Source organism: Acomys russatus, chromosome 24, assembly GCF_903995435.1.
Source record: "Acomys russatus chromosome 24, mAcoRus1.1, whole genome shotgun sequence".
In the NCBI taxonomy this organism is placed as follows: Eukaryota; Metazoa; Chordata; class Mammalia; order Rodentia; family Muridae; genus Acomys; species Acomys russatus.
This window is the reverse complement of record NC_067160.1, coordinates 28,543,739-28,571,182: the sequence shown is the minus strand read 5'-3', so window position 1 is coordinate 28,571,182 and position 27,444 is coordinate 28,543,739.

The following is a 27,444-nucleotide window of genomic DNA, read 5'->3' as shown; positions in this document are numbered from 1 at the left end:
GACCTAAGCTCCCTACACATATGTAACCGATGGGCAGACTGAGTTTCATGTGGGTCCCCTAGTAGCTTGAGTGGGTGCTGTCTATGACATAAACTCTTTTGCCTGTTTTCAATCACTTCCCCCCTTGGTTGGCTTTAGTGGATGAGGACGAGTTCATTCCTAATTCGATTTGATGTGCTGGGGTCGGTTGGTGCCTGCCTTTCATGACTTCACATTAATAGGACTGCTGTGCCTGGCCTTAGAGGATCAGGAGGAGCTCAGTCCTGCTGAGATTTGATGTGCTGGAGTGGGTTGGTAGGGATCCCCATTTCTGAGGACAGGGGGAGGGGGACAGGGGGAAGAGGGTGGGATGGAGAGACAAGGAGAAGAGAAGGGAGGTGGCTCTGGCCCGCATGTAAAGTGAATATATAAATTAAAAATAATAACAATGTAAAAAATATCCAAGAACACAGTGTGAAGTGTGCAGGTGTTCTCTGGGGACTTGGGAACTGATTGCAGCATGTTATATTCCCTGTTTATCAGAGAAACGAAAACATTTTCCCGCCGTCCCCAGGTCCCAAGTATAGCTGTGTGATTTAGGATAAATAGTAACTAATAGAAATCTGGCGAATCTCAGCTATTTGGGAGGTCAAGGTGCAAGGTTAGAAGTGTCAAAGCCTGTCCAAACTATGGAATACGTTTAAAGACAGTCTTGGCAACTTGCAGAGACCCTTCCTCAAAATAACAAGAACAAAGGGATCTGAAGACCAAGCTTAGTGACAGAGTGAAGCTTCTCCAGGAAGCAAAGTACCTATATTCAGTCCCAATAGCAAGCAAGCAAACAAAAACTCGTGTGTGTGTGTGTGTGTGTGTGTGTGTGTGTGTGTGTGTGTAGGTTGTGTGCACACATGTACACACTCAAGTACATGTATTATAGCTCCAAGCTTTTGGCAAGATAGGCATGCAGCACTAGGCAGCTACTCTAACCCTCTCTGTGTCTTACCTCTTTCTTCTGCAAAATAGAAGAAATGATATCGTAAAGCCCCTTTCATCACACCAAGTGAGTTTCATCTAAAAAATTTAGTCAGGTGCCGAGTAAGGGCCTGTGTCTGTGAGGCCGGGGAGGGAGAACTCCTGGGTCAGGCAGCAAGGGGACTCTTTTCCTTTGGGCTTGTCATCGCTTTTGCTCCCCGGGTTCTCGTCTTCTCGTTTGCCCAAGTCAAGAACACAGTCTGAAGTGTTCAGTTGTTCTCTGAGAACTTGGGAGCTGGTGAGAGCCTGTTGCATTCATTTCTTCTCAGAAGACCAGAAACATATTTAACTGCCAGCCTCCAGGTCGTTGTGTGTGTCCTCAAGCATGGCTATAGAAATAGGTTGAATAAGAAGTAACCAAAAGTAGAGATTTTCTTTTTACACATCATTGACTAGTTCCTTTTCTTTCTACTCTGCCTTCTCAGAGAGAAATTACAGGCTGTGGTGCATTAATTATTATGTCTATTAGAATAATCTAGCCTTCTTTGATATGCAGCAATGTAAAAGTTCTTTCTTATTTATCATATTTAATTTTTCATTTCTTGATTTTTTTCTGAAGGAACAGAATGCTATAGCGGAAGTTCTGTTTGAAAAACATGACAGAGTCAAACTAAGTATTTAAAGCACAAGACACAATTGTAATCACTTGAAATCAACAATGGAATACAGATATTATTAGTAATAATAGTTAACATTGCTCTTCATGGTAGTAATACTAGCACTGTAATGCTCATGATATGCCTAACATTAGGTATATTTACTAATTCATTTGCTAGTTTCAACAATACCGAGCAATATTAGTATATTTTGGTAAATACAGTACTGAATGTGAGAAAGTTGTATCAATATCTCAATTTGTATGAGTTCATTGGGCTTGAAAAGTCACATTCTTGTTTTTCTATAAACATACAAAAAAGACAGCCTGGACATAAAATTTAACTTTCTTATGTTGTCACTGATGTTAACCATCTTAGTAACTATCTTCAGAAATGTCTTGTTCAGTTGCTTACCTGGCTTTAGGGCTTCCAGATTTGGGATAAGATCTGAATATGATGTTTTCATTTAGAGTTGACTGATGATGTGCTTAACTTGCTTTCGCTAGATGTAGGAGCATGGTGCACGCACATAGCAGCATCTGGTGGCACGTCATACTGCGCGGAAGGCTGAGCCAGGAGCATAGAGTGTAAAGTCAGCCTGGATACAGAGAGTACTGACTCAAAAGAAAAACAAAACAAAACAAAACAAAACAAAACAACAACAAAAAAAAAAAAAACAAAGAAAGTGTTTGGATGACTACAAAGCCAAACAATGTGACTTCAAGTCAAAAGCAAGCAGTAACTCACTCTGGTTACTTCAACATGTTTTTGCTAAGCTAGAATAGATTCTTTTTCTTTTTAACATGTTGCCTGATGGAAATTGGACTGAAATTTAGAGTCAGCAATGATTCCATGGGCAAGTCATTTGCCTTTTTTTTTTTCCCAAGGAAAAGCCAACTCTTCTTAGGAGACTTTCTGTAATTGCTCCCAATCAGGCACCATCCTCTTCCCCCGCTCCTGTTTTCTTCCTTTGCTGAGAAATCTGTGAAAAATAAGCACAGATGAGCGGACACAGTGACATCTGCCTTCCTGCCTGTGGTTCCATACGCGGTACTTCTGTGGGATGCAGTTGTCCTGATACTGGTAGGCAGGGAAACCCATTTTTCATTATTGAAAATAGCTTTTCTTCCTTTATCGAAAAATGACATTTGTGCGTCACAGGAAAGTAGAAACCTGGAATCAGAAAAGTGTTGGGATAAATTTAGCTTTTGTCTTTCTTCTGATCTCAATTTGGATATTTTTTTTCCCAAGAGGAGCACTGTTCAACCCTCAAGACCAAGGAGGTTTGGAAAGGGCTGGGAGAGGGCACAGGTGCACTGCACAGTGGACAATCAGGTACAGTGCATTCAAGGGCTGGCTTTGTCTGTCTCCCCAGGAGGGACATTCAGTCCCTCCCCATCTTGCACGACCTTGGTTTTCTGGTTATTCTGTCTGATAAATGATAAGATCAAGACACTGGACACCAATGTTCTGGCCACAGCTCAACCTGATAAATTATTACTCTACACGTGCCATTTCTTGCCCTCCTGCTGTTTTGAGACAATTTCTTTTGCTTTTTTTTTTTTTTTTAGCAGTTATTTCACACAAAGATCAACTTGGATCTTAAGACATATAATGCATGCATGTGTACACGTGTATGCACACATGTACATATACAGATGCAAACACACATATGTATAAGTACATGTGTTATGGGTATAGTATACAGAACTTGAATTACTGATGTATGTGCCAGGGAATTGAATAGAAGCAAATTTTCAGAGCCCTGAATGTCTGAAAAGCACAACTACTTGTCAGCCAGCGACTAAACCAAGTTCAGTGAAAATTCAAGAGGACCTCAGTTTATATTTGTGTGTTCCACTGCTATAAAGAAAGTAAAATGCTTGTTAATGCTGGTTAGAGAGAGCCAGGAAAGATGTGTTTCTGTGTCAGGTAAACTTGGGTTGAGGATGCATCTTAGCCATGGCTCTGTTGCTGGGGGGAGACACCGTGGCCATGGCAGCTCTTAACAATTAATTGTAGGCTTGCTTATAGTTTCAGAAAGTAAAGTCCATTATCATCACGACAGGACACACGGCAGCACACAGGCTGAGTGCTTTATATCTTGATCTGCACGCAGGTGAGAAAAAAGAGATGCTGGGGCAGCACACTCCCTTCAACAAAGCCACACTCCTCCAACAAGGACACAGCTCTTAATTCTTCTAAGCAGTTCGCTAGCTGGGGGCTAAGCACGCAAATATATGAGCCTCTGGGGGCTATTCTCAGTCAAACCACCACAGTATGCACTTGTGGCACAATGGTGAGCTGGTGGATGAATGGTTACCATGTGTAGTCGTGCATACAATTTCATACCACAGAATCCACATATTTGTCACCTAGTTAACAAAAACAAATATTTCATACTTCTAGACTGCTGTTGTTTAGTGGCAACTCTGGAGATGGGGCTGAGGTTGATTACTTTAGCAACTGTATTTGAGTGCTATTGTTGTAACCCCGAGGCTCATAGAAGACTCTTAATATCTAGTTGTCAACTTACAGGACTTCAATGGAACCTCCTCAGTCAACAGGAACCTTTATTAAATGCATTTTATGCCTAATTTAAACCTAGCACCATGGACTTCACCAGTATACAATGAAACAAACAGAAGCATCATTTGAATGAAAAGAACAGTGGGACTCTTGATAGTCATTTTTATGTGGAGAGTTATAGCAGCTAATGTTTAAATCCAAGAACTTGCTAAGACATAAAGGGTAGTCAGTTTTCCAATGGAAAGCCTGGCTGCAGAGCAAATACATGTGCAGATAGGTTCTAGAATACAGCAGTTCCCCACCTCCACCTCCCGCCTCAGCTTGGCCCTCTGAAAGGAACAAATGAACAATTATTCTTGATAGTGACTCTATATCAGCTTCATAGACTGTTTCCTTTAAAACTCACAACTATCTAGCAAGAGTAAAACTACACTTATGGTATAGATAAAAAACCAAACCAAATCAAAAGGCTGAGCAGCTGGAGAGATGGCCGAGCACTTCAGGACACAGACTGTTCATGTGTGGTACCTGGCCTTGACTCCTAGCACTCACACAATGGCTCACACTGTAACTCCAATTCCAGGAGGTCTGGTGCCCTCTTTTGGGCTCTGGGGTCACCAAGCATGCATGTGGTACACAGACATGTGTACACATATACATGTGGCCAAGACATCCATACACATAAAATGATAAATTAATATTTATTTAAAAAGGCGGTGGTACTCTCTACTAAAAAGAGAAAGGCCACACAGAGACACAACATAGGGTCAGAGCTGGTGACAGCAGCTGTGGACCCAGAGTTTATCCATCTGACTTAAACAGCTTGCCCAGTGGCACACAGCCATGATTGGGGTCACCCCTGCTGCTTGCACCTTGGCTCTTGCTAGGTTGTTTCTCTGGCACCTCTGCCCACAGCTTCACTAGCCATTTGGCTCTTGTTACCTCCCAGAGCACAGACTAAGCTAAGAACCACTTCCAACTTCTCAGCACCAACTTTCAGTTGAACTCTGCTTCTGCCTTGGCAAGGTTTGTGAAGGGCCACTCAGGACCAGAGTCAGACTGGTGGTGATCGAGTGGAGGGCACTAAAGTTGTAAGGCCTGGAAATGAAACTAGCTACCTAACACTGATGAGTGAAGTGAAGGTTGAGAACACCATCTTCGGATAGAAGGCCTGGGTCCTTGCTTGGTGGCAAGGTCAGCTCTCTCTGTTGACGCTTAACTGAGCTAGGTCTGTCCTAAATTCTTCCTGGCCACAGCCTTACTGTTCAAGGTTGCGGTTTTAGTGCTGTTAGTTTAAAACACTAAACAAAAGCGATCTTTCCACTTTGGTCCTATGAAAGTCACACTGACCAGCGCTGGTATAATTTCTTGTCATAATCCAGCGTGAAGGTTAGCAACATGCGCACACCGTCCGTGAAGCCCGTGAGCTCAATCAGCCCTGCAGAGTAGGGTGATGCTTTTCTTTCTATTCCTGTCATTTTGGTTTTTCAGATAGGACATCACTATTTGCTCAGGCTGGCTTGCACCTCTCCATCCTCCTGCCTCAGCGTTCTGAGCACCTGAGTGTAGGCCTGCACTACCGTACATTTGTATAATGTTCTTTAAACAAAATAGAGTAAACTAAGTTGATGAACACTTTGTAAAATTTAGATTTCAAGTTTAATCTGGACTTTTATGTTTCCTTTTTAAAAAGTCAGTCTGCAATGTTTGAACTCAGTTCCCCTTACAGGACAAATGGTTGAAGCAGGATAGCTTTGTCCTACTTTAGCTAGCCAAATCTTTCTTAATTCCTCAAACCAAAACATCCTACCGACTATCTGACAGAGCTATTTTGACCTGCTTGGATAACCATGACAAAATGCCATAGACCAGGGCCCGTAGGAAAACACAGTTCTAGGGTGAATAGCTCCCTGTGCAGGAAGTCTGAAGTCAGTGCCAGCGCAGCTGGTCTCTGGCAAAGGGTCCATTCCATCCTAGAGAGGGCAGATTTGCTGCCATGACCTCACAGGGAAAGGGCGGATCTGTATGTCCCCTCTCCGTTCCACCCTCCCTCTTTCTTTCCCTCGCTCTCACTACCTTTCTCTGCTTCCTTTCCCCTGCCCCTCCCCTCTCCTCTCCTTGCCTCTCCTCTCCTTTCCTCTCTCCTTCTCTCCACCTCTCCCTTCCCCTCACCTCACCCCTTCTCTCCCCTCTTCTTTTTGCCTCTCCTCTCACTTCCTCCTTCCTTCTCCCCGCCTTTCCTCACCTCTGCTTAGCCTCTCCTTTGGTACTGCTAACTCTTGTGCCTCTGCTTATAGGCATACCATTCCTACTGTGGAGGCCCCAAATTCATGATCTTGTATAAAACTAATTACTTCCCCAAAGTAACTGTCACATGTGGATTCCTAATACCGCCATCCTGGGGGATTTATGCCTAAAAAATACTAATTTGGGAGGAGTTAAAATTCTGTCTAAAAGAACCAAGCATTAATTGATATTTTTCATACTACCCATCAACCCGGCCTTCATTCACTGACGTCCTTTGCCTACTTACACCATGAAATTGTTAAGTAGGAAGTAGTCCTGCTGAAAATTGTATTCAGCTGTAAAGAAGAATAAACTAATGCAACTGGAGATCATTGAATTAAGTGAAGTGTGCATTTTATCACTGAGGGTTCTGAAGCCCACAGAAGTGGTACTAGGATCAAATCTCACAGGGCCAAGGTCTTAACAATCAGTCAATGTAGTGATGACCGTTGTGTGTTAAATATTTACTGTTACATAAAATAAAATACATTCATAAAGTGATTTCTCTTATTAAACTTGACCACATGCAAATGGTCTTGAGAATTTTGATATTTATTTCATATCCTTATAATTCAAAATTGTATCTTTGTCCCTTTTCTATAACCATCATAGATATAATCACAGATTATAAACCCTACGAATTACATTAGCTGGGGAATTTATAAAAATCAGTGTCATCTTTTGAATTAATGTGTTTTGAGGAAATAAATATGTATCTGACTATAAAGCCTGTAAAACTTAAAAGCAAACCACATGTTTCATTTAAAATGCACTGCAGGGACAGGAGAGCAGGCTTAGTGCTTAGGAACACTGGCTGCTCTTCTAGGCCACCTGAGTTCAGTTCCCAGCAAACACACCAAGTAGCTTGCAACTGCCTGTAACTTCCAGGAACTCGATGCCTTTTTCTGGCCCCTGAGGGCATCAGCACACATGTGACATATGCACACAGACATAGACACATACACAGAAAATAAAAATAAATATTAAAAAATTCAAAACATCCCACAGAGATGCTCACACATATATGCTTACGTCAGCACGCTTGACAGTTTCCAAACAACAGGATCCTATTAGTTGTTTGTCAACAGATGAATATATACAGAGGACCTGGCATATATACACACAGGAAAATTGTATTCAGCTGTAAAGAAGAATAAACTAATGTAACTGGAGATCATTGAATTAAGTGAAGTGTGTCAGATTTAAGGAAAAAATATCATGTGTTTCCTTATTTGCAGATTGTAGATTTTTATATGGATACATAAAAATCACCTTTATAGATGACATAAAAGTAGATATGAGACTGTTTGATTAAGATAAAGGAGCAGAGTAGGCAGGAGAAGACGGAGAAAAGAGGGTTTGAGCATGAATACAATGGAAGCGTGTGACATATGAATAAGAAAATCTCATTATGAAAATTATCATTATGTACAATGAATACATGCCAATAAAATTTGTGTGTGAACTGAAGATTGGTTCAGTTACCAGAGAGCTTTCCTAGCATGCATAAAGCCCCAGTACTGTGCACAGTAGGCACGGTGGTACATACCTGTGACTTCAAACACTCGACAGGCTAGAGATCAACAGTGTAAAGGCATCTGTAGGTGTATGGTTATTGTGTAGTTTAAATTCTGATTTCCTGTCTAAATGTTGTGTAAACGTTGCTCCCCAACTGTGGCCCTGATACATCAATAAAGGAGCTTATAGCCAGTTGATGAGCAGTGGCGAGAATAGGGCTGGACTTTCTGCCAGTCATGGGAGGAGAAGTGGGGAAAGGAAGCCGAGGACTGAGCCACTAGGAGAGGTCCAAGAAAATCAGGAGGAAAGCTACAAAGTGCAAGTATCATTGGGATGTTTGCTAAAAGTAAGACAGGATAGCACAGTGGGTCAAGAACAGACCTAAGCTGCTCACAATAGCATTGTGAAGCCTTGTATTATAAAAGAGTCTCAATGATTTGTGTGATAGCTGGGTTAAGAAATAATAAGCTAAGAGAAACAATTACTGTTTTATATAAATAGCTTCAGCAGGCATCCTCAGCAATGTGCATGGTTTGAGGCAATGCTAGGCTACATGAAAACCCTATCTCAAAAATTATATAAAAAGCATAGAATTTCATACAAGTTTAACAAAAGTCCAAAGTACACAGTGTATTAGTTCATGCATGATATTGTCAATTGATGTTTTCTGTTTTCTATTCCTGGCCTGAGTAGTAGTTTGAAGATGTCCAAAAGCAATCCAGAAACTGCCACAAAAAGTCCTAATAGTCAGTATAGATTTGAGGCTGGGCACTGCGTTAGAATCTCAGGAAACTGACGTAAATGGGGACAGAAAAATGAATCCTTTGGCAGAAGACTAAGTGTACGAGAAATAACAACTTTTTTCCAAGCCACCTTCCTCTCTCACACACACACATACTCAAAACAAGTCGAAGATGCACATGCACACTCATACCCCCATATACTTCTACACACACACACACACACACACACACACACACACACACACACAGAGGAACAGTAGAAAGAAAGGAAGAAAAAAGAAAGAAAGAAAAAGAAAGAACAAAGAGAAAGGAAGGGTGCAAAGTCCCTTAACTACATAAAAAAAAAGGCAGGCTCATTCATGAAAAACACACCATCACCCATTTCTACAGGGTTTTCTTCAGTCTTGTGTTTTGTTGTCAGGAGACTCAGTCCCAAGCTTCTTCCAAAATGGCCCCCAGCACAGGAGAGAAAGTATTTTAAGCATTCTTTCACTCTGAATTAACATATATGTGTATATATTGTTCCTTTTTTGAAATAGACTTTTTAAATAGAAAATTTAGGAGAGAAGAAATGGTATAGAAAATTATTATTGGAAAAGAACCTGCAAAAAATATCTGAATCGTGTTCTCTCTTGCTGGTGAAATGTGATTTCCCAAAGCAGATTGGCTCTGGGATTCTGGGGGAAGGTGTACTGGAAGGCTTGTGTAAAGCACACATGCTGCTCCATGTGGTGCAGCAGCTGCTAAGGTAATGATGCATTTTTAGTGAAAAAATACCATAAATAAACATACAAAAAAATTATATGAAACTCTCTCCAACGAAGCACAAAATTTGGCAGTAAGTTAAGAATCTAAAAAAAAAAAAGTTATAACCGATAAGAAAATGCACCAGTACAACCATTTCCAAATCTTATTTCTACCTACATATTTACTCACATATTTATATAACACATATCATTATTATATTTACCTTTCCAATATGCCCACACTTTTATTCGGCAATTTCCAATGTTAATATATTCCCAATGTGCAGAAGATTCAAAATTAAATGGCCGTGCCTCTGCATAAAAGTATTCTGTAATGCATTAATATGTTAACTAATTACATGGCCAAGTATTTTGTTGTTGTTGTTGTTAAACTAAATTAAATGAAGTTCCCATTCTTTTCTGAATAATGACTATAAAGTATTATTGGAAAATAAAGGTATTGTCCAAGCTTGGTAGGAGACGCTTGCAATCCAGTCTGCATTTGGGAGGCACAGGCTGGATGGTTACTGCTAATTTGTGTCTAGCCCTGTCTACATGCAGTTTCAAAAACAATAACAAGAGGGTTTTATTAAAAATCCAATCAGATGAGACTTGATAGCCTGTGACCATAAAGTGGGGGGGCAGGAGATCCCCCTCAATCATGGACCTAGGGGAGTGCAATAGGGTAGGGGAGGGAGGGAGGAACGGGAGGGTACAAGTGATGGGGGAACAATTGAGTTGTAATCTGAATAAATTAGTTAATAAAAAATGGTGTAGTATATTTAAAAATCCAATCTGATTATTAATAATTTCTAACTTCTGTTCCAAAAAATCTGAGTGGTTTACATGCACGAAGACTGGTTCTCTGAACTGACCTTTTTTTTTTTTTTTTTTTTTTTTTACCTGCACTCAAGTCTACAATAAAACAGTGTGAGACCACTCTTCATATGTAAGGGTAGACAAAAAAAAAAAAAAAAAAAAAAAAGAAAGAAAAAAAAAGAAAAAAAAAAAAAAGGAAGAAATGAGCAGGTCACATATCAACACAGGAAAGGACCTAATGCTTCAGAATCGCACCAACTAATAGAACTCACCAGTGTGGAATTGAAGCCAGCACACTGGATTAACAGGGAGCCCTAACAAGGCGAGCAGAGAACATCAGAAGTGCATTTCGGAAGCACATGTCAGTCAGTTCACAGCCGGTGTGCAGGGAGCGGGCTGAGTAAGCCGCTTCCAGGTCAGCACTGTTCTGTCCCTCCCAAAGGTGCGCACTCACTGACAAAGAGTGGCATTTTGCCTTCGTCACCCACGGCAAACCTTTCCTCCTATTCTATAGATTGTTTTCACCATCTTGCAGTGTTTTTGGTGTACAAAATTTCTGAGTATTGAGGAAGCTCAGCTTCTTTCTCCTTTTGGTTGCCTGTGGTTTGAGACACAAAAGAATTTGTCACTATAATTTATAAAAGACCTTTTAAAAAAACATTTCAGTTTACATTTAGATATCCAAGCTACTTTAAGTTTTGAATAAGATGTCAGTGGCTGGTAGGGAAAGCACATGAAGGCACTTGTTGTCAAGCCCTAAATACTTTATTTTTTATTCTGATTATTCTTATAAAGAAAGTTCTTTTCTTAATAAAAAAAAAAGATTTTTATAAAAATCTAAGAAAACTTTTGCCGTTTTAAAACACAAAAACAAATTCTAGCTTTTTAATCTATGTTCATTATTCAGAATTTAATATTTTTAATGATTTATTTGCTTCTAAAAGAAAAGAAGGCAGGTACATCCTGACCCTTTTTCTTCTGGTGCAGATTCTGCAGGTTTCTCCCCTGAGCTGTCCTGTGGGGTCCTCTATCTCTATCAGGCATCTATCCCTCCTTGCCCTTCAGGAGGGGGCCAACCTTCCTCACAGTTCTGTTGCTTCTTGGTGTTTTCCCAAAGAACTTCTCTGTCTGCGTAGGAATGTGTCCTGCCTTTCTTCTGGGTTTGCTGTTCTGACCACATTCTGTTTGTTCCACTCTGTCTGGCTCCAAGCTCTCCCCAGGAAGTTCACTTTCTCTGGACACAGTGGTGACTGAATGCTCCGCTGAAAAATCTCAGTTGGGATCCTCCTGCTCCTTGGAAGATAACAGGCCCAGCAAGGGTCTCAGACTAGCTAGCTCAATGGCCTTTCTTCCTCTGGACTTATCAAGTGATGGAAGCAAGGTGTTCAGGAATTATGCTCAGCCTCAGAGCCAGTGCGCTTCGTCTTTCTTGATTCATAATAATCAAAATATTTTTCTTTCTCTTCAAGAAAGACCATATCACATGGTGCTGATAAAAATATTGTCAGTCTTTCACAACTTTCCCTCAGGATTAGAAAGCTTGATTTGATCCCAAGTCTAACCTTCCTGCTGAACTGCACGCAGGCTACCGACCCATTGTCTGGCTTGGTGGTTTATCATTCTGATACTGGAGGACTCTTTGACTTTGTTGTTGGTGTTTCTATTCCCTCTTAGTCTGCAGTTTGTAGTTGAGATGATTGTATGGATTGGATCCTACAAGCCTTGGTGTGCCAAGTATCACCGCCACAGGAATTGATGTAGGATGCCAGGTATACAAAATTATTATTTTTTATTTTAATTACATGTATATGTGTGCATTTTAGTGTGGGTTTGCACATGTGAGTTCGGGTGGTTGCTGGGGCCAACAGATGGCTTCAGACCTCTGGAGTTGGAGATTCAGGCAGTTGTGAGGTATCCAATGTGGGTACGGGGAACTGAACCCTTAGTCTCTGCAAAAGCTGTAATGCCCTTAACTGGTGAGCCATCTCTCCTGTTCCAAGATGGCCTTTGTGACACATTTGAAATTTAAGTTCTCAGTTCTTTAACAAGGAATATGAAACTTCATGGTTCTAAAATCTCACTCAAATCCTTGACTGAGCATTATATAAGTGGGGAAGGAGATGGCTCAGTGGTTAAAAGAACAGGCTGCCTTTCTAGAGGACAGGGGCTCAATTCCCAGCATCTATGGGGGGGTTTCCCATTGTAACTCCAGTTACAGGGGATTCATTGCCCTCCTCTGGCATCCATGTGCACTGCATACACATGGTGAACAAACACATGCAGGCAAAACACCCATACACATAAAATTTTAGAAGTTGTGTATGAATCTGGTTTGTCATTATTGTGTGACATTGTATGAAACATTACCCGGGTACATGGGCAATCCACCTCCTTTAGACATTGCTAAAGATGCTTGCTTAAAAGAGGGATAGAGAGTAAATGATAGAAATAGCAGATGCTTGGCCAGGAGAAGTAAGGGTATAAAATAATTAGTAAATTGCATTAGTCCCCATTGCTGCCTTCTCTTCACTCCCTCTCGTATCTTTGTCATCTCAACTCTGCTAGTTTCCTCTGCTCTCCTCTCCTCTGCTCTCCTCTCCTCTCCCCTCCCCTCCTCTCCTCTCCTCTCCTCTCCTTTTCCCTCCTGTCCTCTCCTTCCCTTCCTTCCCTGTTAGCATAATGTTCTTGTGATCTGTGTACAATTTACCCTTGTTCATTCAATTGCTGGTTTCTCTATCCCACCATCTGGCTTCAATTTATTGCATTGCAATGTTTATTCTAAGTATTTCCTGTCTCAAATTTGTGTAAGCATGCCATCATTTGTTCTCTGTATTGCTAATAAAAGCCAACTAGCCAATGCTGAGCAATAAAGAGTGGAGACTAGAGACTAGAGATTAGGGTGGACATCTGATCCAGTGAGGGGAAGAGAAAAACAGGAAGAGTGGAGGGATGCACGTGGAGAGGACTGGGAAACACCAGGAGGGATGCACTGGACTGAGAATATGAGTAAAAGTAAATAAAATTGTGGAAAATCTGAATGGGAAGAAACTATACTAGCTTGGAGGTTTAGGATGGAGTAATTATTGTGCTGCACCATTGAGCTATAGGCTAGTTAAATAGATCCTAGTCTCTCTGTGTGGTTATTTGGGTATAAAGCTGGTTAAGGAGTAACTGCTGTTTTATTAAAAGAACAAATCAATATTAATATTAATAATCATTCAACACTTCCCCTCTCCCCTCCCTCCCATTCTTCTCTCCTTTCTTCCCTTCTCTTTCTTTCTTTCCCTCCATCCCTTTGTTTCTTGTTTTCTGTCTTATCTTTCTTTCAAAGGCTCTTTCAAACCTGTTATCAGATTGCAAAGCTATGAAATCAGAGTTAATTTTTAAAAAAGCCATAGTATATCATGCGCACAAGTGTGCATGCAGACATACCCACAAGACAGAGTCCTTACACTGGTTCTGCAGTTTTTAAATAGTTCTAACTATGGAGGCTTCAACTTCCTATACTTTTCCTATGGTTATAATAGGGTCTCAAGATGAAATAAGTCTATCTTCCAAAGACCAAAATGATATTTCCAACAATGGACTAACTATCCAATAAATAATGCACAAGCATCTTTCACTTAATGTGTACTATTATGCAATGGAAAAATAACTTTCACTGTGACAGTGTGGTACAGAAAATTGAAAGCCTTCATCATAATGTGTTCACATGTAGATCTCCTGGCTTCATTTATTTATTTATTTTATGAATCCAATTTCATTTCTTAAATGTGGGTATTATTATGGCATTTATTCTTTGAAAACCTCATAGCACCCAGGTCTCACCTCTAGAGAATTTAATTAGTCTGAGTTAGGACCCAAACACTAGGGTTTGTAAAAAGCTCCCTGAGTGATTTTTATGTGTCTTGGAATTTGAGCATCAACCTTGAGGTCAATTGTACCATGAGCAGAATTCAATATTGAACAATGGCATGTGTGATTCAAGTATTAAGGCGCATCTTTCCCTAGTCCTCTATCCCTCCCCCAGTGTTCACTTGTAATCTATTTATTGTGATTCAAACTTTAAACTGGAGAAGATCATTAATCATAGATATAATTTAGTGACAGCAGGGTCATGCCCCCCTAACTAAGTACACCTTGTTTGCCTCAAAATGCTAATCGCTTTTCTGCAACATTAATGAGGAACAATTGATATGGAACCTAACAATCATATATGGTCTGCTTAGAGTTTTATTGAACTAAAGTACTTTATTAGATTATGGCAAAATACTGCAATAATTATCTAAACACACGAATCACCTAACACTATTCTTATAAAACTTTGGCACCAAGGAAGAAGACAGGAATTTTAACAATTTTCAGTATTTTCTGGAGACGAGATGATAATTATGAAAGGCAAATCCTTGGCGCCTTCTCAGAAAAAAGAGATTTCATTCTTAGAGAGAGAGAGACCAGGGTTTAAATTTCTTCTGCTTTCAGCTTTGGGGTGTCAGAGGAAAGGAGCCCCATTTTTGCAACTCCTTCAAATGATTCATTTAAAATTGCATGCTTAGAAAGTCCTCAAATTTTCAAGGCAAATGGCCAGCACACAGTAAATCTGTGTTTAAAGATGCTTTTCTGACTTCCCCTTAGAATAACAGACACATGTAAAAATACTCTAATCAGAATGCACTTATGTGCAATTATGAAAAATATGTTTCAAACATGTTTTAGTTTGAAAAACACTAATATGCTTTTAAATTTAGCCCTATGTAGCCAAGTCATCTCTACTAAGACTTTTTTCAACCTTTTTTGGAATGGTATCCAAGTTTATATACTCAACAAAGATTGTTTAACTATTACAGTGTTGAGGGTCTTGGTAGATTTCAATCTCAAGAAAAATGATTGCCTTTAAGAAGACAGCAGCAAAATATATTGATTTAGTTCATCTTCAGAGATCAATTGATAAATAATAGATGATAAAAACCCATTTGAGAGTAGGGGAGAAGGTTAGGTCATAATTTATTGAGAAATTTTCATTTTCAGACTGTGGTGAAGTGAGTCGTTCTTGTAGAAATAGATTTCAGCAGGCGTCTGCTCATTAGTTGATGAGAGAGAGTGTGTTTGTGCAATTAGTTATTAAGTAGATCATGAAGTTTTCTTGAGCAAGGACCAAAATTTCTTCCCAGTGCCAAGTACAGAACCTGGTACATGTTAATAAGTATTCAATAGAAGCATATTAAATTATTTATAATGAATTTAAAAACAGGCAATTGCAATAAAGTGTGATAATTGTTCTTTAAGTCACTTCTTGCTGTAGCGGGAAAGTGCAATGTCTAAATTAAAATGATACAAAAGGAAAGATGTGCTTACAATTTATTGTTATATTTGGTACTTTATGGAAGCTAGAAAGATTAGTATGTGTTTGCAGAGTGTTCTGTCATAATAAATGGTGGTCTAAATATAAGAAATTTATATCAATGGCTAGACTGGACTTTGCTAGTTGATTAAATACATAGGATTTTTTTTTAAAAGGAGAGGATGGAGTAAAATACACAAGGAGAAAAAGACGGCTCCTTGGAGTGCTCTAAATGATGCCTGTGTTTGAAAGGCTCGTTTCAAGTAAGACAAGCGCATCCTTTGAGCTCCACAGGATGCCACTGTCAGCTGCTGCTGAAAACCATTTAAAACTCATGGATCAATCTGGTGTTTTTAAGCTCTTGTTTGAATGAAGCTATTTATTTCTGAGTGTACTTTATCATCTTCACTGAAGACTAGGACACTTGTAAGGGCAGCTTTCACTATCTTTTTACATAGGCTATAAAATGGCCCGGCTGTCTTACTGAAAATGCTCAGTCTGTGTTTGACGTCAATGAATTGGGCTTACATATGTGTATACAATGCACCAGGGGGCGGGGGGGGGGGGCGGGAAGCTTCTGAAACAAAGGCCCTGAGTTCATGATGTTCAGAAGGGAGTTAGCACTGTGGTTTAAGCAAGGCTTGTGGTGTATAAGAATAGTTCATGTCTTAAGGAAGTTATAGCCAAAAATTACCCACATTTACACAGTATTCATAAAAATATTATCAAGACATGGGTCAGCTTTCCATTTATGCTGTGTAATAATGGCAAATATGTAAGACCACATCCAGGGACATTTGGGAGGAATTAGAAAATTTGTCCTCTCTATTCAATATCCCTACAGATCTTTAAGTTTAAAAAAAAATAGTAGCTTGAATTTCATGCTAGCATTTTATTTCACATATTACTCATGAAAAGATGTGTTTTTTTTCTAGTGATTTTAGGTTTTCTGAATCTACTAGCAGGAAAATAGCAAGTTATTTTCCTTTATTTATGGTTTTCTCATTTACTTAAACAACACATGATCTTTTCTCCAGCGTTAGTTTATTATCCTGTCCTAGCTTTTCTGAACTAAGTGATTCAAATGTCAGGAGAGTAAGAAACATTTTCTTTGAAGGGGGGAGATAAGTTGTCAGCTTTGTTTTCAATGAAGTGGTGGACAAATAATCTTTCATATTGCTCTTGATTTTCTATGATACCATAGCAAAATTCCACAAGTTAGTAGCCCAGTATTAACCATACTTGTTATCTCCTTGTCTTATAGCTTGGAAATCTAGACAAAGTATGGTCCAGTTGGGTCCAGTTTCTTTTCCATAATTAATAGTACAAAATCAAGACAGTGGAGGGCCATTTCTTTGATGAAGCCTTTGGGGATAAGTCAGCTGCCCAACTGATTATAGTGGTTGGAATAATCCAGCACCATGTGGTGTAGATTTGGCACAAGGCTCCTGTTTCCTCACTTGGGGTAGGACTGGACTAGCCTCACTTTGGAGGTTGTTTTTCTTCCTTGGTCTTGAGGCTCCCACGTTTTCACAGTTAGCAATGACAGTTCGTCTTCCTTTGGCTTTGAATTTCCCTTATTTTCTTCTGTTTCTCACTCTGGTTTTGTTTAGAACTTTCTAAGCAAAGGGTGCATCAATATAGCCCAGGGCTAGCTTCAAACTTGTCATGCTTCTGCTCAAGGTACTCCCAGCTCCTGGAAACAGAGGCGTGTGCCATTATACCCAACCTTGTTCTTTTTGTAAAGGGTTGATAGATTATGATGGACCCACCAACATAATTCTGCATAAACTCTTTTTTTCTTTCCTATTTTTTTTTATTAATTTATTCTTGTTACATCTCAATGGTTATCCCATCCCTTGTATCCTCCCATTCTTCCCTCCCTCCCATTTCCCCCTTATTCCCCTCCCCTATGACTGTTCCTGAGGGGGATTACCTCCCCCTGTATACTGCATAAACTCTTAAAAATCAATTGATGAGTGACCTAAATTTTTTCTATATGGTAGAATCTAGATCATTACTGAATGATCAGGAAATTTGAGTCCTGGGAAACATATCTAGAATTTCACCTAACAGTTATGTGTATATCCCAAATAAGAAAGACATTTCCTATATGTGAAGCTTTTCACTGAAACTATGCTAGTAGCTTATCCCATTGTGACATAGGGCTGCAGAATTCCTCCAGTTTTGCTAGCATACTCGTCAGTCTCAGGGAAAAGCTGAGTCTTCACCACAGCCTCCAGGGATTCCTACAGCTTGGTCTACTTCAGCCTTTCCTTGTGGCCTGCACTCTTTTCACTTTCATCCTCTTCAGTCTAAATACCTTTGGGAGGGACCGCTCTATTCTCCCAGAACAAAAGCACAATCCATATCCTAGATTTGCATTTACTGAAACTGTCACCTGAAAACCACTCCCCCTTAATGTCTGCATGGCTCTGTCTATCTTGCTGGCAGTCACAACTTAAATGCCACTTTTTCCGTGAGAACTATACTGATCTTGATTTTTATAACCGCTGCTTACTCCACACACTTCTTATACCTGCTCCTACCTCACTTCTGCATTGGCCATACTCATCAGCCATGAATTTATTACTTTCCTTATATCTTCAGTAAGGTTGACAAAACCAGGAAAGTCCTTTTTTTTGTCCACTGGTATATCTGTATTCAAGCCCTTTGAACAATGTCAAGCATAGAGTAAGCACCCAAGAAAAATATGTTGAAAGAATGTTGAATGGATTAAAATAATGAGCCTAGATTTTTATTTTTCTGAATCACTGTTAAGTTATCTCTAGTGAAAACTGCATATTGTTATAAATTCATGAATTCATCCTCTACTATCTTCATTCTATCCTCCCCCTCACCTTATGAATTTTAGCAGTAAAATAATAAAAGACAGATTTTGAAAGAATAGTAAAATATGACTCATCCATTTGCTTTTATTTCTAGGTACTTTCCTCTTTATATAATATTTCCTTTCACTTTTAATAAATATTTCTTAACTTAAAATTGTGAAAAACCTAAGACTTAATTGGTGCTCTTAAAATGTTATAGTGTATCTATTTTTACATTAACTTAAATGTCACCTGTTTCTCTTTCTTTTACTGTGAATAGTCAATTGAATAGTATCAACGCCATTCATTAAATGGGCATTACACGCTTTAATAAAATGTATCTTGTCAGCATATTATACATTTGGTGCAACCCATTCTGAAGAAAGAAATGTTACCATCAATTGCTATCTTTAAGAACTGGTGATTTAGCACATTTATAACTGTGCTGGGCACTTATCACTACAGTGCTTTTAGCCATGATAACTAGGCAAGTATTTTCCCTTCTCTTATTCCATCATAATTTATCTTCATCACACTTAGTGGTACACAGTGTGGGATATATGTAAATGCCCTTCATTTTCTAGTTTCATCTCTTTGGTAATCTGACTCTAACTTCCCTTACGCTGAATTGATGTTTTACTAAGATTTCAGGTATTAATTCTACACATGTATCTTCCAAGTCTATGCAGCCATATCCACAGTTTCATGCTATGCCGATTCCTTGGATCAGTACAGCACTCTGCCGTACTGTCACACGTCAGCATCATGGTCAACCACCGCACTCTACTGCCTTGTCTTAGTCAATCTGCTTACTGTGACTTTACTCTCTTTACTATCAGACCTAGAAACCACAGATACATCTTTGACTTCCCTAGCTCCTCCTCTTCTTCCCACACAAGAGATCAATTCTAAGCCCTTTGAATTCTGCTTCTGGGATAGCCTCAGATCTGGTCTCTCTTCCTCTGTCTGCAGCTTCCTGTTTGCTGATACACGTGGCACCTAGACTCAACTGGTCTCTAAACTGTCCTCCCAATAGTTTTTTGTTTCTCTCATTTTCTCTGTTTTTCCTATTTGTTTCAGACAGTATTCGTTTTCAAAGAGCAGGACATGTTACCAAAAGTTCACACCAATGCCATCACACTGAATAAAAATCGTTGTAAGCGTTAGCACCACATGCAAGATCTTCCTATCTATTATTTCCTTCTTTTCAAAAAAATCTAGTATTGGGGATTGAAACTAGGGCCCCAAGTATATAACTGACTTATACCCCTAGCCTGTGAGATCTTTCTCATTTGAGTTCAGATTTTATTATTTAAATTCATATTCCATTTTCTCTTTGAAGCAAAGAACAATGTATTATTTCCTATGCAGAGAGTGTCGCTATCACACTTTGTGCTTTTGGTTAGGCCTATATGCTTCCTGGATGCTGTTTATGTGACTGGACTTCTCTGCTCACTGTTTTTCCTTTCGTTTCAGGTCCAGCGGAGCCTGGTTAGTAAAGAGACCCTTGACTCCTACAACTGAGAGCAAGTGGCTCTCTTTCTGTGGAACTCTACTTTATTCAACGTCTTCAAATCCCAGAATGTTGCCACACAGTACACAATATGTGTTCCCATCTCATAAGTCCTGTGAGACAGCAACCATGTGTTTTATAATCTCAGCATCCCATGCATTAGCAAAAGTCTTGGCATTTAGAGGATTTACTAAATATTTGAAGAAAGAAAAGGAGTAGAAAGAAAATTGATAGAAACTGGCTTAAAGTCAACAGTGAGATATTGCAGATGTGCATGAAAAAGTCAGCAGAGGACGTCAATGCTGGGCGTTTCCTACAAAGAGCTCGCCTTCCTTTCCTCAGGAACTATGACCAGGATTCCCATCTTTTCCTCTCTAGGAAACTAAACGGTCATGTTTCCAAGTGTAAGAAGTATTCATTTGTCTTTGTCTTCATCAAAATCATCAGTAGATATTTTATAGAGAGCTTTCTACAGCAGGAATTGTGGACAGCTTTATTCAAAGAAGAGACCATATTTGACAGTCTTTAGAAAAAAGACCCACACAGGAAAAAAAAAAGTTAGTCCTCTCACTCTCTTACGCATTTCAGAAGATGTCATTAATTCTAGAGGGATTGTCAAAAGGAATCACATTCCCTCACTGAGACTGACAGAACCAGGGCACTTAAAATTTTGTACACGTGGCTGGAATGAGTGTTTGCTGTCCTTGCACAAGACTCTTGTTTGGTTCCCAGCAGCTACGTGGTAGCACATACCCATCTGTAACTGCTGCTTCCGAGGATCTGATACCATCTTCTGACTTTTGCTGTTACTGCACACATGTGTTGCACATACATACAGCCAGGTGCATGCATGTGTACACACACACACACACACACACACACACACACACACACACACACACACACACACACACCATACAATATATACTCAGTACTGGGCCTCAAACTGTATATTCAGGTTTACAGAGAAGAAGTTAAGATGCATCTTTTTAGTCTGGCTGTGCACTCTAATATGGTCCAGAAACTGCTAATTTTTTTCCTGGTTCTTCTTACATCATTGCAGTGCAAGCACTAAGAGCTACACACAAGAGACACCAATCTAATCCCAGTCCTCGTTTTAGAGATGAAATGACTGATACTCAGATGTAGTAAATGGATTCAGGCCTTCCTTTCTGGCTCAGTTTTGGAGCCTCACCTTTCCCCACATTTCTCAAAACGTTATTCTGTCATCATCATGTGGGCCAATTCAGAAGCCTGGCCTTTCTGCAAGTTTCCACTCATGGCCTTCTGTTCTGTTTCGTCCAGGTCTCAAATGCCCAAATAAGGCAATCTTCCTTTACTTTTAGACCTAAATCGGTTACTTCTTCGGAGAGGAGCCAAATACCCTTAAGTCCTAATCTCCCCACGTGAAAATGTGTCTGTTGGCTTCCTCAGTCATTATGCATTCTCCCAGCCTTTCCCCATCTCAATGGCTCCACTCCCTTTCTTAATTACAGACGGCATCATCAGCTTACTTCCCCACCAGCTCAGAGCAGATGTGCAGCACACAAGCTCATTTAACAACTGAGAAGCTGCATCCATGTTGGAAGCCTGGGCAAAGACAAAGCCTTCCGTCTCCTCTTGGGCTTTGTTAGTAGTGAAGGCTCACTTGACAATGTTTTCTGAGAACAGAGGAGTCCTGAGACAGAGGAGGCCCCCATTCCCATCAGAGCATCATGACTAGTGATTCGGGACAGCTCTCCTTGCTGGGGACGGTTAGGGTGTAAGGGCTTCTGACCCTGTCACTGCTGCTAATTTTAGGGGACATTGTTTCTGCCGCATGTTTGTGACAGCAGACCTCTCATCACTGTCTCCTGAGCGGAGCCCACTGAGCTCATTATATTATTATGGGCTTCACTATCCCAAGGAACGTCCTTCACTCGCTGTCTCTTTATCATCTTTAAGACAAACAATGAGGAGCCCAGTTATTGTCTGACCACTAATTAAAGTGAAGTGCGTCAAATGCACAGAAGAGCATACAGCAAAGGGAACAAATACTCCTGTTCGAATGAGCTTCAAACTTCGCTTTGTACTCTAGTTTCAATTTAATAAGTAAATAGGTCTTTTGAGAATCTTCTTCAACCCCATCTCTTCTTTCTTAGAAGGATCTGCTTTGCCCAAACCCGCTACTTAGCATTTGCATGTGTGTCTTACCAGGTAATTGTTACCTTAAACACTTTCCTCTTTTTTATACATTTATTATTTTTTTTTCAGTCAGTATTACCCTGGGGGCAGTTATTTCTATTTATAATACAGCTCTTTACTCATTGACAACCCTCTGCCACTTTCCTCTGCACATATCTTATCATGTGATTTTTGTTTAGTTCTTATTTTCAAGACCACCAACTTTGGGCTGTCACAAATCCTTTTGTACGCATCACATTTTGTACCTGTTCAAATGTTTCTCTTGGTTGTCTTCATGGAGTGTAGCCATTGCGTCGAATGATACACAAAAGCTGTGATACACCACATCTCAAGATGCCCAAATCAAAATGACTATACACGGTGTGTGAAAATACTTAGTGTTCCACCATCTCCTGCCATTGACATAGTCATATAGTTATATAGTTTGCACAACAAAAACAAAGCTTGTTTTGTCTTGAATACTTCAGTTCAACTCGCTGTAGGTTTTGGCGCTCTTTTCTCTGCACTTCTGATTTATCTTTTCCTTTTAAATGTTTTTCTTTAATTCATATTAACTTGCTATTGTTTTTGACCATTTGAAATATGAATTTTCTGTCAGCTGGGTGAGGTATGAATGTCTTCTATGTGAGGCTTCTGTTTTTGTGTTTTAAAATGCTTCCTTTCTCTTCTTTTGATGGTGTCTTTTGATATTGCCCAGGCTGGCCCTGAGTTTGTGAGTCTTTGTTGTACCTCACCCTTCTGAATGTATACTGATACAGTTCTTAACTGAAGATCATCATTTACATTAAAACTTACCCTTGGCTTTGTACAACTCCATTCCCTTTGACAAATGCATAAGGATATGTCTAATTATCATGCTATGGAGAGCTTTACTACTTTAGAAATACCACGCTTTTACTTATTCCTTCTCTCCACATCTCCAAATATCTGGCGATCACTGGTTATTTACTTTGTCTATAGTTTGTCCCTTTTAGAATGTCATATAGTGCAATCGTATACAAAGTAGCTGTTCCAGACTAGCTTCTATATTTTTAATACATTTAAAATTTTAAATACATTTAAAGGGCCTCTATATATTTCATAGTCCCACAGGATGTCTCTTATTGTTCAACAGTAATATTCTACTTAATGGATGCACTACAATTTGCTTAATTTAGTTAGTCTTTGAAAGCCATCTTCTTTGCTTCAAACTTTTGACAAAGGTTACTACCTTTCCTTCATTTGCAAGACATTTTATGGACATAAAGATCCAATCCATTGGAGTCAATAGGATGAACCTATGTTCAGCTTTTCCAGTAACTGCTTCTAAATGTGTGGTCGGCCAGTGAGTGAACTACTCTTGTACCACATTCTAGCTATCATTAACTTTGGCTATTCTTATATGTGTTTTATACCAATTTTGCTTTTTCTTTAATTTATGGTATTTTGACAGTTGGATACTTGCTGATTAGGAAGTATGCTCATTCAAAGGCTAGCTAATTCCTAGAGGCAACGAACAGCTCCCCTCAGGAGTAGACCTATCCTATGCACCAACTGATCTCAAACTGACAATTCTAAATGTGCTCTTTATAGAATGTTTGCAACGAACGTCAATAGTTCTTTACCCCAAGCCACCCAATGCCTGGTTATCAACTAACTTAGGGAAGCTCCTGTTCCCCAGAGACCGCTAAAGTTGTTATGTGTATGCCAGTTCTAAACCTGACTGACTGGAAACTGTGTCTTTTTTTGAGTTCAAGACACACAGAGTTCTGCATATGCACTCCTAGTTCCCTGGCTCACCTGGTGTCCACTGTGGCTAGGCCCAGACTGTCACGTGCCCACTGCTTCCAAGATCGGAGAGTATAAAACCAGCTTCTTTTGTGGCAGTCATTTCCATGCCTGTGTGTCTTAACGTATCTGATTAAAACAAGTTCTCGTACATTTAAAAATATATGTAGTGGCATCTTATTGTTGTTTTAATTTGCAGTTTTTGTACTGATATGTACTGTTGAACATATTTTCATATGCTTATTTACCATCTGTATATCTTTGATGAGGTGTCTGTTCAGATCTTTTGCCCATTTTTTAATTGGATTGTTTGCTTATTGTTGAGTTTTAAGCATTCTTTGGATATTTTGATTCTAAGTCCTTTATCAGATAAGTGTTTTTGCAAAGATTTTCTCCCAGTCTGTGCCTTGTCTTTTCATTCTTTAAACAAGTCTCTGGCAAAGCCGAAGTTTTTTAATTTTAGTGAGGTCCAACTGATCAATTTTCTCTTTCCCATGTATTGTGCTTCTGGTGTTATTTCTGAAATGTCACTGTCAAGCTCAAGGTCACTTAGATTTCCTATTTTTGTCATCTAGAAGTTTTACAGCTCTGTATTAAGCTCCCTCTGCTTCTGCGGTTAGGTTTATGAGTTACTCTTTGTGAGAGTGCTAAGGCACTGTCCTGTCTAGATTTGTTTTCTGGAATGTGGAAGTCCAGCACAATTTGCAAAAGAGACAAGTCTTTTTCTACTGAGAGTTCCTTCATTAAATTGACAGAATTTGTGTGCAGATAGATGTATTTCCTCCTGGTTCTCTGTTCTATCCCACTAACCTGTGATTTGTCTATTTCTTCATCAATATTAGACAGTCTTGGGTACAATAGTTCTTTAGAAAGCATTGGAGTTGTGTAGTGTCAAATACTTAGACTGCATTTTCTTGTGTATTATGCCAGTAATTCTGTAGCCTTTGTCTTTTTATATAAAATGTAAAAGAGTTTGTCAATATCCGTTAAATAACTATCTGGAACTTTGTGATTACATCTTGGGTTAGAAATAGTTGACTTTGCTGGGTGTGGTAGCCCATGTCTTTAATCCCAGGACTTGGGAGATAGAGGCAGGCAGATCTCTGTGAGTTCAAGGCCAGCCTGGTCTACAAAGTGAGAAAGTGAGTCCAGGACAGCCAGGGATACCCAGAGAAACCCTGTCTTGAAAAACAAAACAAAACAAAACACAAACAAACAAACAAACAAACAAAAAAACAAAAAGAAAGAAAGAAATATTTGACTTTAATCAATTTCATTCCTTTAATCCATGAACATTTTTCATTTATTTATATATTTGATTTTTTCCACATCAGATTCTGTGGTTTTCTTAATATGGATGTGGAATATATTTTTTACGTATATTTATAACTACATGTTTTATTTGGAGGGCATTAATGTAGATGTTGGTGTGTTTTAACTTCATATTTCTTCTAATTGTTCATCACTGATTTATAAGAAAATAATTGATTTTCATATAGTAACCTTGTATTGTGCAACCTTGTAGCAACTGATTAGTAGTTCCAAAAGAGGTTTCCATCCTTTGAGGTTTATTTTTGCATAGGCTGCCATATCACCTGAAAAGACAGTTTCATTCTTATACTTCAGTTTTTATAGTTTTCATTTCTTTTTCTTATCTAGGATATCTAATGTGATGTCAAGTGGAAGTAACGCCAGGGAGTCTCATTCTCAAGCATAGAGGTCAATGCCTGTGGTGTTCAGCTCCATTGGATCTGAGCTGTGGGGACTGTATAGATGCCGGTTCTCATGGCAAGATGGCTTCCTCTAGTTCTAGTTACTCACAAATCTATTCGATTTTGTCAAGTATTTCAACTCTACTTATTGATATGCTCACAGGACTTTATTTCCAGCCTGTTGATGGTATATAATGTATCAATTGATTTTGAAGTGTTCAAACAGTTATTTGCAAGCATAAGGCTTGTGATGTGATACATACGTTTTAGACTTAGTATTTTCTTTTGAGGATTTTGGTAATTACGTTTATGAGAGATATCGGTTATACTTTCCCTTCTTCATATTATTTTGTTGATTTTAACATTAGCAAATTGTTGACCTCACAGAATGAGTTTAGCTTTCCTGCTTTGTCCTCATGAGGCAGGGTTTTAGTCTGAAGGCCTAGCTGGCCTGCAACTAACCGTTTATTCCAGGCTGGTCCTACAGTTGCAGTAATTATCCCACCTCAGCCTTCCAAGTGTGGAATAAGCTAGGACATATTCACTTTTTGCCTTTATTTCTTGAAAAGATTGTGGGGAAGTGGCTTTATTGTCAAAAGTGGTAGATTAACCAGGGAAACTACCTACTATATAGGTAAAGGCAGACAAAGTCTGTTTAACCTTGTGTAAAATCTTAGTGGATCATGTCTTTCAAGAAAGGTACCCATTTTATCTTGTTACTAGTTTGGGGGTTACAGTTATTCTTCATATTTCTTTATAATTCTTTTAAATATTCTTCAATAAGTGATTGTCCTTCTTTAACTGATACTGATAACTTTCTCTTAACAAAATATATTCACTATCCTAGGTTATTTATAAATATAGCTTAATATTTTGTGATCTAAAAGCTAACATAATAGCAAGTATATATCTTATTATTACCATCTCATACAATTATATTTTTAGATTATTTGCTATTAGTTCTATATGTGTTAGTACTATGTATGAATGTCATATATATATAATATTATTACAGAAACTTTAAATGTATGTGGTAGTGATATTGTCATGAGATGTGGAAGACGAGAAAGAAAGACAGTGAGAACATTTCAGAAAGGCTGTCAGAAAAAAAGTCAGTGAAAGCCTTTGATGAATGCTTAATAGTAAGTACTTGCGGAGAATTTTTTTCTCACATTAGAAACACAGGTTCCTGCTCCATGGCAGTGGAGAGTTGGAGAGTTAATACGCCATCACTTGGAAAAGAAGAAACAAATGTGAACAGATGGCTTAGATCTAGTAAAATAGGGAGAGAGAGAAAAAGAGAGAGGCAGAGAGAGAGAGAGAGAGAGAGAGAGAGAGAGAGAGAGAGAGAGAGAGAGAGAGAGAAGATACATTGAAGAGAGAATGAATGTATGGACACAGAATTTGCTGACTTTTAAAATAAAAACATGTGCTTTTACCTTTGGCTTTTTCAATGATGAAGCAAGCACACTTCATTTAAAAGCAAACTGGAAAATATAATATCTTGGTGTCTGTCTTGATAATACGGGCTAAAGATTAGGCTGAGGGCATGAGTTAAAAACACTTTGATAAAACCACTAAATGATTTAGGTTGGTACTTTAAGCAAACAAAAATCTCTGTAGTTGCTTCATGGACATAGTGTACAGATTTTTAGTATGTAATTTTTTCCTATGCATGGTAAAGGTGCTAGCTCACGACAACCATGTGGCTACTCCAATTTAGGAAAGGGCTTCTCTCCATAAGTTTGTAAGTGCAACTTTATTGAAAAGAATAGATCTAAGAAGACTCGAGGAGAGTAAAAAAGAACTTAAGAAAATGATTTTGGTAGAAAGACAGCCAACTTGAAC